This window comes from Notamacropus eugenii, chromosome 4, assembly GCF_028372415.1.
Source record: "Notamacropus eugenii isolate mMacEug1 chromosome 4, mMacEug1.pri_v2, whole genome shotgun sequence".
NCBI lineage: Eukaryota > Metazoa > Chordata > Mammalia > Diprotodontia > Macropodidae > Notamacropus > Notamacropus eugenii.
In genome coordinates, this window is record NC_092875.1 from 34,848,988 (window position 1) to 34,861,210 (window position 12,223).

At 44.1% G+C, this 12,223-nt stretch overlaps 1 long non-coding RNA gene across 2 annotated transcripts; it reads right to left on the reverse strand.

Moving 5' to 3' along the window:
* Positions 1–748: 748 nt before the first annotated feature.
* Positions 749–12,179, reverse strand: LOC140499274 (uncharacterized). Of its 2 annotated transcripts, XR_011965334.1 has the most exons (5): positions 12,090–12,176; positions 10,750–10,864; positions 3,204–3,339; positions 2,787–2,941; positions 749–913 (listed from the first exon to the last, which is right to left on the reverse strand). It is a non-coding gene; the product is annotated as an uncharacterized lncRNA (long non-coding RNA). The 2 variants fall into 2 exon arrangements; XR_011965335.1 differs by lacking the exon at positions 10,750–10,864 and having other exon boundaries at positions 12,090–12,179.
* Between the last annotated feature and the right edge of the window lie 44 nt (positions 12,180–12,223).

Genomic DNA, 12,223 nt, shown 5'->3' on the forward strand with positions numbered 1-12,223 from the left:
AAATAGAGTAAAAAAAGGATGCTTCACTCTGTATTCAGGCACTATCAGTTCTTTCTCTGGGGATGGATAGCATTCCTGCAGAGCTGTCTTGGATTATTGTATTGCTGTGAATAGCTAAGTCATTCACAGCTGGTCATCTTACAACGTTGCTGTTACCTGGTATGCAGTACATTTCACTATGCATCAGTTCATGTAAGTCTTTTCAGGTTTTTCTGAAACCATCCTGCTCATCATTTCTTATAGCACAATAGTATTCCATTGTAATCATATACCACAACTTGTTCAGGTTTTCCCCAGTTGATGGGCATTCCCTCAATTTCCAGTTCTTTGCCACCACTAAAAAAAGCTGCTATAAATATTTTAATACATATATATATATATATATATATATAGGTCCTTTCCCTTTTTGTTTTATCTCTTTGGAGATACAAACTTACTAGTGGTATTGCTAGGAAAGACCTGGATTTTAATCCCTGTGTAACAGTGTAACAATGGGCAACCAGGGGGCACAGGGGACAGGGTGGGCCTGGACTTAGGAAGATTCATCTTCTTGCATTCAAATATGCCTTCAAATACTGACTAGCTGTGTGACCTTGGGCAAGTCACTAAACTCTGTTTGCTTCAGTTTCCTCATCTGTAAAATGAGCTGGAGAAGAAAATGACAAACCATTCCAGTACCTTTGCCAGGAAAACCCCAAATGGGGACATGAAAAGTCAGACAGGACTGAACAACAACAAACAAAAGATATGAAATTCTCTTTTTCCTTTATTAGCTCTGAGCCCCCAAGCAGAGGCTGTCCTCCTGGCAAAACATCTCGGTATTAGATCTAGATTTCTCTGTCTCTTCTCTCATCATGTCTCCCGCCCCACTTTCAGTTTCTTTTTCGGGATAGCATTCCCAACAAGTACAACTCTGTTAAGCAATTAATTACAAGAGATTATTACTTTTTATAAAGACAAAATAAACATTTAAAACAAAGAAAGGTAAACAAACTTCCCAGATGCCTAAAAGGAAAGGCCTCAGATTTTCTCATGATAGAACTGAGAAAGAAACAGGAGATACAGGATTAATCTTGATATCTGTGGTTAAGGTCTTTCGGCAACAAAGCTTTTATCTCAACATACCTCATGCTCCAGCAGACTCTCCTTGCGAATCCTGACCCCTTTCTTTGTCTCATATTTCTCTTCTCTGAGCTCTACATGGCTTCTTATAATTTCCAGTTCCAGGCTTTTTCTTCTCCTCCCTTAGGAGCTGGGTTCCTCAGTGCAGTGAACTGACTTTTAAAGGCACAGCCTATCATTCCTCATCCTATTCCAAACTCCCTTTTTGATTGACTCTGGGCATTAACTTGTTCCTTTACTTATTTATACATCAGAACCTCACCACGTGGGGCTTGGTTCTGTGATATTATCTTCCTTTATGCCTGTCTTATTACTTCCTAGTTGAGTGAGTCGAGGAAAGTTGCTTTCCTTTTTTTAGACCTCGGTTTCCTTTATTGTAAAATGGGGACCATGGAATCACCCAGGGATAGGGAAGAGTTTTCCTTTTCTCCCTGAGTAATTTCCCTAATTTTTAAAAAATTTATTTGTTTTTGAAATGCAGTTTTTAGGCCTTCTAGCAGGCAAATTACCATAAAGTCTCCCTTTTCCCTGTCCTCAGTCTTTTGATAGTCCCATCTGGGGTCACTCGTGGGAACAGCAGCTGTTCCTGGGGGATATTTTATGGGATTATTGCTAGCCATATGATCCCCAAACTTTTGGGCACGTTCCCAAATTCTCCCCTTCTCCTCAACGGTACAACAGACAGAGAAAAGAATATGCAGATCCTTCCAAGAAAGTTCAAATTGTAGGGATATGTCCCTAAAACTCTCAGTGAACCTAGTGGGGTCTTCCAAGTATCTCCCCAGTTTCTCTTTAATCTGGGTGAGATCAGAGAGAGAGAGAGAGAGAGAGAGAGAGAGAACAGAACCTGTACCCTGATTGTCCCACTGGGTGGGGTAGGCACTTCTCTCAAGGGAAACAGCCCTGACGGCCCAGTGGGGACAGGGGCTTGTGGAGGAAGCTAGGAAGTCCCACTTCTTGTGAGGGAGGGGCTGGGGAATGCCTGCTGAACTGGATTAGGCTGCAGGGCCAGGGGATCTGGCTGGCAAGGGGAAAGATCTGCTGGTACCTGAGGAAGAGTAGAGATCAAAGGGGGAGATGCCCCAGAGAATGCCACGGGAGCGGGGCCTAAGGCCTGAGTGAATATTGCCCCAGTGAGAGGGGCTAGAGAGGGAGGCACCCCAGTAAGGCCCGTAGTTGGGGCCTGAGGTAAAGTCCCCAAGGAGGGGTGGGTTACAGGCAGTGATACTGTAGAGACTGCCTTGGGGGTGGGGCCTGAGGTCTGAGTGAATGTTGCCCCAGGGAGAGGGACTGCAGAGGGAGGCACCTCAGCAAGCCCCGTGGCTGGGAACTGAGTCGGGGTTGGGAACGGAGATAGGGGAGGAAGTGAGGCCGAGACCCTAGAAGCCATAGACAGGGGGTCATCCAAAACATCCAGTTCACCCCCATTTCCCTTTTCTGGGACGGCTCTAGCTACAAGCATCTTACAATCTGTTCTAAGAATGGGGTCCTGAGAGAGTTCGACAAAGGCCCTTATGTAAGGTATTTCTATCCATTTTCCCTTTTGGAGGCAATATAATTGTGATTGTAAAAGGATATTACATTGTAAGGTCCCAAATATGGGCCACACTTCGTTGTCCTCCAGGTGATACTGAGGCCAAAGTGTGTTGCAAAAGAATACCAACCTTTTCTTTTTAAGGTCTTTAGAGAAGTTAAATTTTTTTCCAATTTTGTAAAAGACAGCCCAAAGCCTAATTCCTTGGAATTGATGAATTTTGATCCATTTCTTGGTATGGGCCTGGAAGTCCCCCCCTCCTTAAAGGAGGACGTGGAAGTAAACCTTGAGAAAAAAAACAAGAAGACAAAAATAATCGAGTTTTCTCTGATTTCCTTGGGCCCAGGAAATCCAGAGAATTGGGCACCCACTTTATGCCCAGGTCCACTGCCTAACCAATGCACCGACAACCTGAGTCTCTAACTCTCTAGCACCCAGAAAGTTCAGACACTTTATCTGATACTGGGACCTGAAGCCAGGTCCAAAAATTGCTTCCAAGGGGCTTGGAGAGCAAGTAGGGGATAGAGAGAGGGGGAGGCTTACATACCTTCCAGTTTGAGCAGAAGAAATTGAGATTAGCAGCTTTTCCCGGCCAGGGAACCATAAATGAAGAGGTTAAGGGGTGAAGGGGGACCCCAAAACACCAACAGTCCGGGTTATGCTTGAATGAATTCGACTCAAACCTTTTTAAAGCCAAAGAAAACAAAGTTTATTAAAGATTCGCCAAACTGGGTTGCCCCTTAAGGAGCCTAAGCATTTGTAAGGCTTGTATTCACAAGTGGGCCAGATAGAATCCCAGCTAAACGGAGTCTGAGCTGGATTGAATCTGAGCCTCACCCAGGGATAGGGAACCTAAGGCCACGTGTGACTCTCTAGGTCCTCAAGTGTGACTTTGACTGAGTCCAAGTTTTACAGAACAAATCCTTTTATTAAGGGAATACTCTGTGAAGTTTGGGTTCAGTCAAAGGGCCAAACTTTGGGCAATTCATTCTTTTTCTCTTTCTGGGCCTTAATTTCCTTTTTTGTAAATGATAAAATTAGACTGGATTATCTCTATGGTCAATCCCAGCCCTAACATTCTGTGTTCTTAGGTCCCTCCTAGCCCTGACACCCCATGTTCTAAGGTCCCTCCCATCTATAATATTCTGTGTTATGAAGTCAAAGATCCTGGTCCCAGACCTAACATTCTATGATCCTATTTGTCTCCTTCCTCTGACTTTCCTGTCTCATCCTCTTCCCCACCTCCATCCCAAATCCAGGACCATGTCTCTGCTCTTCCAGATCCAGTAGAGGACTCTATCCAAAGAGGCTGGCCAGTCTTTTTCTTAAACTCACACTGAGGAATTTCTCCTACCACGTTTTCCCCCTCCTACTTTGTCTCCTGGCCTCTTCTTTAAGGGTGGTATGGCCTGTAGGAAGGGTAGGAGAAGGAGGAAGAAGGAGTGGCAGAGGGAAAATCTCAGTTCCTCTGTTGTGTTCACCTTTAGTCTTACTTTGGAACCAAAGCAAATCTTGTGGATGGAAATTCTCCTTTAGAGATCAACTCCCACCACTGTCCTCTTCCTTCCCAATCTAAGAGTCTGTAATTCTGTAACTGATTGTGGCTTTGGGCTTAGGGAAGTGGAAGTGGTTAGGGTAGCATGAGCTCAAGAACACAGTGGGAAAGACCTTTGGTGATGGGAAGGGGAAGAAGGGGAAAGGATAGAGATGGACATTAATGTGCAGAAGAGTCTCAGGGACCCAACAGAGGGGCCAACAGAGATCTTACAGGTGCTCAAAATCAGACCTTCACCCTATAAACCACAAATGCAATCTTAGCTCCCTCCCAACCTCACCTGGACTTGTGCCTGGCTTTGTGCCCCTTATCACATAGGGAGACCTAGCGAGCCAGGCAGCTCTGATGCCTAGCCTCTCAGCCAGCATCATCAGCAATCCCAACTCTAGTCTGATAACTGCAGAAACTGGGTAGGGGCTTACTGAATAAATGTCTGTTGAATGAATAAATGATTCACTGACTGAATGAATGTAGTTTCAATATCCCCAGCTGGCTACACTGGGAATCCAGCCAACGTGGCTGGGCAGACTTCCACTTCTGTCTCATTTTCTAAAGAATTGGAACTCATTTGTATAGCATTTCTTATTTTTACTGGACTTTTGACCTGGTGAAGATGAACTAGACAATAAACATTTCTTAATGTTTTAAGAAAAGGGCTTAGCCAGTGCAGGACATAGAAAGGCCGGATGACAAAAACATAGAATCTCAGACCCAGAGGAGACTTCAACTACCATTTAGGACAGCCCAGACCTGAACAATAATCCTCCTTACAACTCACCCCCCCCAAGGCGTCAGTGTTCAGTTTTGTTTGAAGAGAGTCACTGTGTTAATTAAATGTTTAGGAGGACCTGAGTTCAAATCTGACCTCAGACACTAGTTGTGTGACTCCAGGTAAGTCATCTCCCCTCTATTTGCCTCAGTTTCTTCATCTATAAAACAAGAATCATAATAGCACCTACCTCTTAGAGGTCTTGTGAGGATCAAATGAAATTAATAATTGTCATCCACTGGCACAGTACTTGGTACACAATAAATGCCAAATAAATGTTCGCCATCATCAGCATCATTATTACTGTTAGTGTTGCTGCTGTTACATGCCAGGCACTAGTCATACAAAGAAAGGCCAAAACATGGTACCTGCCCCCAAGGAGCCCACACTGAAATGGGGAAAATCACATGTAAACATCTATGTACAGATGAAGTGTGTGTTCGTCCTTCGTTGCCAAAGAAGACCATGCCATCAGAGAAATGATGACATGACTTGCACTTGACTTTGTTTTGAGCGAGGGAGGGCTGTGCACATCACCAGCCTCACTTCTCCTCCAGAACCATCTGAATGCAGTGACCAGATATTCATCAGGATGACTGGAGATGACCCAGGATGAGGCAATTGGGGTTAAGTGACTTGCCCAAGGTCACACAGCTTGTGAGTGTCAAGTGTCTGAGGTGAGATTTGAACTCAGGTCCTCCTGACTCCTGCACTGGTGCTCTATCCACTGCACCACCCAGCTGCCCCACAGATGAAGTATGTATAGTGTAAATGGCAGGTAATTTCTGAGAGAAGGCAATAGAAGTGGAAGGATTGGGAAAGGTCTCCTACTGTATCTTTAGGGATCAAAACAGATATGATATCATAATATACAATATACTATAATTAATATAATATAATATAAACACAATACAACATAATATAATACATGAATATAATATGTAAAATGCTTTACAAACTTTAAAGCGCTGTGCACGTATTATTATCATTCCAACCAACCAGTCAGTCAACAAGCATTTATTAAGCTCCTACTATGTGTGGCACTGCTCCCAGTGCTGGAGAGGCAAAGGCAGAAGTAAAACAGTCCCTGTCCTCAGGGAGTTTGCTTTTGGTTTTTGCTCTAAAAGAGAGGCAACCTAGCACAGAATGGGGCAAGGAAATAAGTTATATAGTACCTACTATGTGCTAAGAGCTTTACCCCTATCTCATTTGATTCTCAGAACAACCCTTCAAGATAGTTGTTATTTTAAATCTCCATTTTTTATAGTTGAGAAAACCAAGGCAGATAGTGGTCAGGTGACTTGCCCAGGGTCCCACAGCTAGTGAATGGCTGAGGCTAGATTTGAACTCAGGTCTTCCTGAAGCTAGGCCTGGTGCTCTATGTACTATGGCGCCACCTAGGTGTCCTTTCCATTCCTTAAAAGACTTCAAATATAGATTTTCCCAAAAGTCTCAGGGAGATTTGAAGGAAAGGTTCAAATTATGCTAAAACTTTTGGGATGCCCTGGACCCACATAACACATGTTCTGAAGCTCTTTATCAAGCCCCACTGCCACTGACAAACCAGGTCCCTGGAGGGTAGCTGCTAAATCTGACCCCTACCCTTGTATTTGAAGAGATAGTTCTATCTCTCCTACTCTTCCTTTTCCAGGCTAAACAACCCCAGTTCCTTTCAAGTCATCCTCATAGGCATGATGAGACATCATGTGGCACAGGGAATAAAAAATATCCTTGGAATCTGGAAGATCTGAGTTCAAATCCTTTCTTCCACATTTACCAGCTTGGTGATCCTGGGCAAAGTCATAACCTCTCTCTGCCTCAGTTTCTTCACATATAAAAAGGTATAATAACAAAAGAACCACCCTCCTCTCAGGGTGAGGATAAGGAGCTGGACCCCAGAACTTCACTGAGGTCACAAACTACTTGGGAAAGGATTTTCTTCTGCCAAGGTAGGTTGTGCCCTCTTTTCTCCAGCTTGGAGTCTTAGGTGGACTGATTTGCCCAGGGTGACTGGCATGGATAGGACTTGAACCCAGGACTTCCTGGCTGTAAGGTTAGCTCCCTGTCCTCCATACAGTGCTGCTGAATGACACTCTAGATATGCACTGATACACTGCCTACACACGCTATAACTACATTAGATAATGCATGACATACTATAGTGATTATTTTTTGTCATTTTGAGTCTCCTCACCATTCTGGCTGGATGGTCTCTCCCTTATCAATGACCCTCCTAAAATGTGATGTCCACAATTGAACATGGTACTCCAACTTGTGGCCTCATCAGGGCAGAGGATGGTGGACAGACACTGTCATGTCCCTAGTTCTGGGCATGATGGCTCGCAACAACAGTGGGGAGACCAGGAAGGATTGGCTTAGTCAAGACGCAACATCCAAGTCACGGGCTTTGTCTGGTTGCTGGCAGACATGCCCAATAAAGTGAGGAATGTGGAATGGGGAGAAGTTGCCATCTTTAGTCCTTGCCCTGGGTTTACCTGCATGTCAGTCAGGAAGTGTTATGAGAGTTGATCATCAACCCATCGATCTCAGCCATCCCCTAGGAACCCCGTTAACTGTCTTGCACGGGGCTCTCTAAGTTGAGGGCATGATGTATTGGATTCAAATCCTACTGCACGTCAATACTGGGAAAATCATTTAACTACTCTGTCCCTCAGTTTTCCTTTCTATTTATCTCTATACTTGGGAAAATACATTGTTGTTAATTTTAAAAATTAAATAAAAAAAAGCTGTTCTCAACTTGGCCCCTTCCTACTCTTCCAGTCTTCTTATGCCTTACTCCCCTCCATGACATCAGTGTTCCAGTGACCCTGGCTTCAAACAAGAAACTACATCTCCCGACTCCATGCCTTTGCACTGACTGTACCCCACGCCTGGAATGCTCTCCCTCCTCCCCACTGGCTCTTGGTTTCTCTGAAGCTCAAATCCTACCTTTCTGTAAGAGGCCTGTTCCAGCCACACTCGTTTGTGTCTTCTGAGATTATCTTCTCTGGTTATATCTGGTGCATCTGTATCAAGTGATTTCTGGATTTATCTCCCCCATTAGAGAGTGAGTTCCTTGAGGGCTGCCTTTACCTTTCTTGACATCCTCAGTCCTTGGCACAGTGCTCAGCACACAGTAGGGGCTTAATAAATGCTTGTTTGCCTTTTGTGTCTCTATCCTCAGTGCTTGGCACTATGCCTGGCACACAGTAGGAGGTTAATAAATGCTTGTTTGCCTTTTATCTCTCTATCCTGGGTGGCCAGCACAGTGCTTGGCATCTAGTGGTAGTTGCTTGTTGACTAAATGATCTCGTAGCACTATTAAAAGTAGCACTATTATCTTCCTCATTTTATAGATCACTCATTCAATCAGCAAGCATCTATTAGATACCTACGACATACAGTCAAGCATTATGTTAGTTGCTGGAAAGACAGACAAAAGTAAGAGATCATGCTGTCACAGAGTTTACATTCTATGGGGAAGACAACATATATATAACAGGAAGGAAGAGTGCATTTATTAAGCACCTACTATGTGCCAGGCACTAAGTGCCTTACAAATACTATCCTCATAACAACTCTAGGAGGAAGATGCTGTTATGATCTCCTAGTTTATAGAGGGGGGAAACTGAGGCAGAGTCACAGGTAGGTAGTGTCAGAGGCAGGATTTGAACTCTGCTTTTCTCGACTCCCAGTCCCACACTATCCACTGCATCACCTAGCTGTCCTCATAAGACCTCACCCCGTCACCATGAGGAAAGGGAAGTATGCAGATTCCCTACTGAAAGCGGAACATAGGACCACTATGTTGGGACTTGAACCCAGGTCTGGTCTAATTCCTTCATTATACAGATGAGGCAACGGAGGCCCAGAAAAGTAAAGTGATTTGATCAAGGTTATACAGGTAGCATTGCATAGGTAGGAGGCAGCTCGATGGATTAAAGGATAGGTCGCTGGGTCTGAAGTTAGGAAGACCTGAGTTCAGATCCAGCCACAGACACTTACTTAGCTGTGTGACTCTAGGCAAGTTACTTAACCTCTGTTTGCTTTAATCCACTGAAGAAGGAAATGGCAAACTACTCTGGCATCTTTGCTAAGAAAAACCCATGGTCCATGGCTGAGTAATACCACACAGGTAGTAAATGGTTGCAGAGCCAGTGCTCTTTACTCCATACTACTCTAGGTGAGTTATCGTCACATGTGAAGGGTTCCAGTGAGAGGGGTCTTAAAGCACAGGCTGGGGGTCTGCTTCTCAGGAATATTGTAGAGGGATTTCTAGATGGGTTTGATGGCTTCTGAGGTCCCTTCCCACTCAAATTCTGGGACTTTGAGTTCAGCCTCCTCATTTTCTCATAGGATCTACATAACTGGAAAGAACTTTGGAGATCAGCCCTTCCATTTCACAGATGGGCAAACTGAGGCTCAGAGAGATGACCTGACTTTCTGAAATGGTAGGCGAGCTCTTCACAGAGGATGCTACAGAACTGTTCTTCAGGGACGTGGGAGGGGAGTTCTTATTAAGCTATGACTCGCTCTCTGAGGTCCCTTCCAAATCCTCCATTCTGTGTCTTCCTCATGTTCTTTCTGCTCCATTCAATCTCTATCCTTCCACTGCTTCTGCTGCCATGAAGCCACTTCAGGGACCTTACACCTTCCTCTTTCTACAACCAAGCCTGGAAGCAGTGGATAGAACCTTGGGTTTGGAGTCAGGAAGACCCAGGTTCAAATCCCACCTTGAGCGCTTACTAGCCATGTGACCTTAACATCCTTGTATCTCAATTTCTTCCTCTGTATAATGGGAGAGTAGGAGTCAATGGCTGCAAAGTTCCCTGACTGATCTCCTAATTACTACCTGTTGTGACCTTGGAGGAGTCACTTTAACATCTGTCTGCCTCAGTTTCCTCATCTGCAAAATGGGGGTCATAATAGCACTTACTTCCCAGGGTTGTTGTGATGATCAAATGAGATAATTGCAAAGTGATTAGCGCAGTGCTTATATAAATGTGAGCTGTTACTATCTGAAAAATGAAGGGGTGGAATTACATGATCTCCAATTAAATGGTCCCATCTTTAAATTAAGGATCTGATAAGTTCTTCACGGACAGCTGGGTGGCACCATAGCGTACAAAGCGCCAAGCCTGGACTCAGGAAGACTCAACTTCCTGAGTTCAAATCTGGTCTCAGACACTTACTAGCTGTGTGACGCTAGGCGAATCACTTCATCCTGTTTGCCTCAGTTTCTTCATCTGTAAAATGAGGTGGAGAAGGAAATGGCAAACTACTTCAGCATCTTTGCCAAGAAAACCCCAAATGGGGTCATGGAGAGTAGGACATAACTGAAAAAGAAAATGACCTTTCTGGGTCTTAGTTTCCTACTTTGCAAAATGGGTTTTGTGTGTGCAGGGGTGGGGTGGGGATAGACTGGATCAGAGGCATCCTTCAGTTCCAAATCTATGATCCTATGACTTTTCTGGGTCTCAATTTCCTAAACTGTAAAATAAGGAGGATGGAGCTGCTGAATTCTGAGGTCCCTTCCACCTTGAATTTTTTTGATCCTATGATCTTAAAGGATGATGAAGCACCAGAGACAAGTCTTGACTATTTTCCAGTGATTTCCTCTTCAACCTCCTTATCACCCTTTCCTTCCTGATGCCCAGGACTCAAGGGCTATCTGCTCTCTCCGTGGGGCAAGAGGAAGTTGAGGGAAGGAAGAGACGTCGGGGATAAAGAGGAATGGGGAAGAAAAATTTCAGGAAATGAAGACCTCACTGGAAACTAGAAGAGCCTCTTGGACAGAGAATATGTCTCATGGAGGAAATGATAAACACATAACATCAGGAGAGAAATCAGCACCGAAAGAAATATGGAACCAGTGACCGCAACCCTGTAAATGAAGAAAACGGTAATAAGGAAACCTCATTATGCACATGGGAAAAAAAGTTCAGAAGGGGAAAAATGAACAGCATGATTTTATTATTACAAGAGTAAAGTTATCATACATGACTTTAGTGGTGTGTGTGTGTGTGTTAACAATCTGTAAAATTTTTAGAAGTTAATGGCTAAAAACAAAAAAACAAACACCAAAAAACTAACTAAATTCTATCAGAGTCCAAGGAAAGAAGCAAGCTTGGAACTTTCTGTCTCATATTTCCCACCAGTAGGAGGGGAATGACCTCCCTAGAATTGGCTGGAGGAATGAACTGGAGCTCAGGCCCCTAGCTTGAGATCCCAGGGGCTCAGTTAACTCTCATCCTCTCTCCTAAGCCCTCCCTGTGAATGCTAAGGACATGAGAACAGGAAGGGTAGGTAAGAGAAAGCCTCAGAGCCAGATCACTTTTTTTTTCTCCCCCAAAACGCTTTCCTTAATACTTTCTAAGAATCTGACTTTATCTGAAGCATGTCTAGATACTTCTCTCAGTTTTCTCACCTATAAAATGAAGGAGCTGGTTCAGATGGCTTCTGAGGTCCCATCTAAGTTCCATATCTAGGATCCTATGATTGGCTGGTGTGCACAACTCAGTGAGTTAGGTGAGGTGGGTGTTATTACTATCCACAAAGCACTGTGCTCAGGGCCTCAATTTCTCACTCTGTAAGATGCAGGGGTCAGACAAGAAGGCTTCTAAGATGTCTTCCAGTTTTCCATCTGTGATGTATGAATGGACCCCTATTTTGTACAAGGGGAAACAGAGGCACAGGGCCTCCAGAGGACATCCAGATGTGGTCACAACACATTAGTGGAAAAGATGGAATTATATTGATTGAATCTCCAGAGGATAAGATAAATTTCTGATTTATGTCACTTCAGATCTACAAGCTATATGACCCTGGGCAAGTCACTTAACCTCTGCCTGCCTCAGTGTTCTCATCTGTAAAATGAGAACAACAAAGCATCTCTCTCCCAGAGTTGTTGAGGATGAAATAAGATATTTATAAAGTGCTTAGCAAATCTTAAAGTATTTGGTTTCCCTGCTTTTAGATTTTCCTTTCCTCCACTCATCTGATATCAAATGATAATTTCAAAAATGCTGATCTGATCATGAAACTTTTTTCAAAAATATTCTGTGGCTTCTTCCACAAAACACAAGCTTCTCAGCCAATCGGGCTCTCACCTCCAGTCTCCACAGACTCTTCATTTCAATTATTCTGGCCTCCTGCTCATCTCCGTCCCTCTGAGAGCACAAGGGGACCACCGGGTTTGGAATGCATTCTCCTCTCTTCCAAGCACCCTTGACTCAGGTGCCCC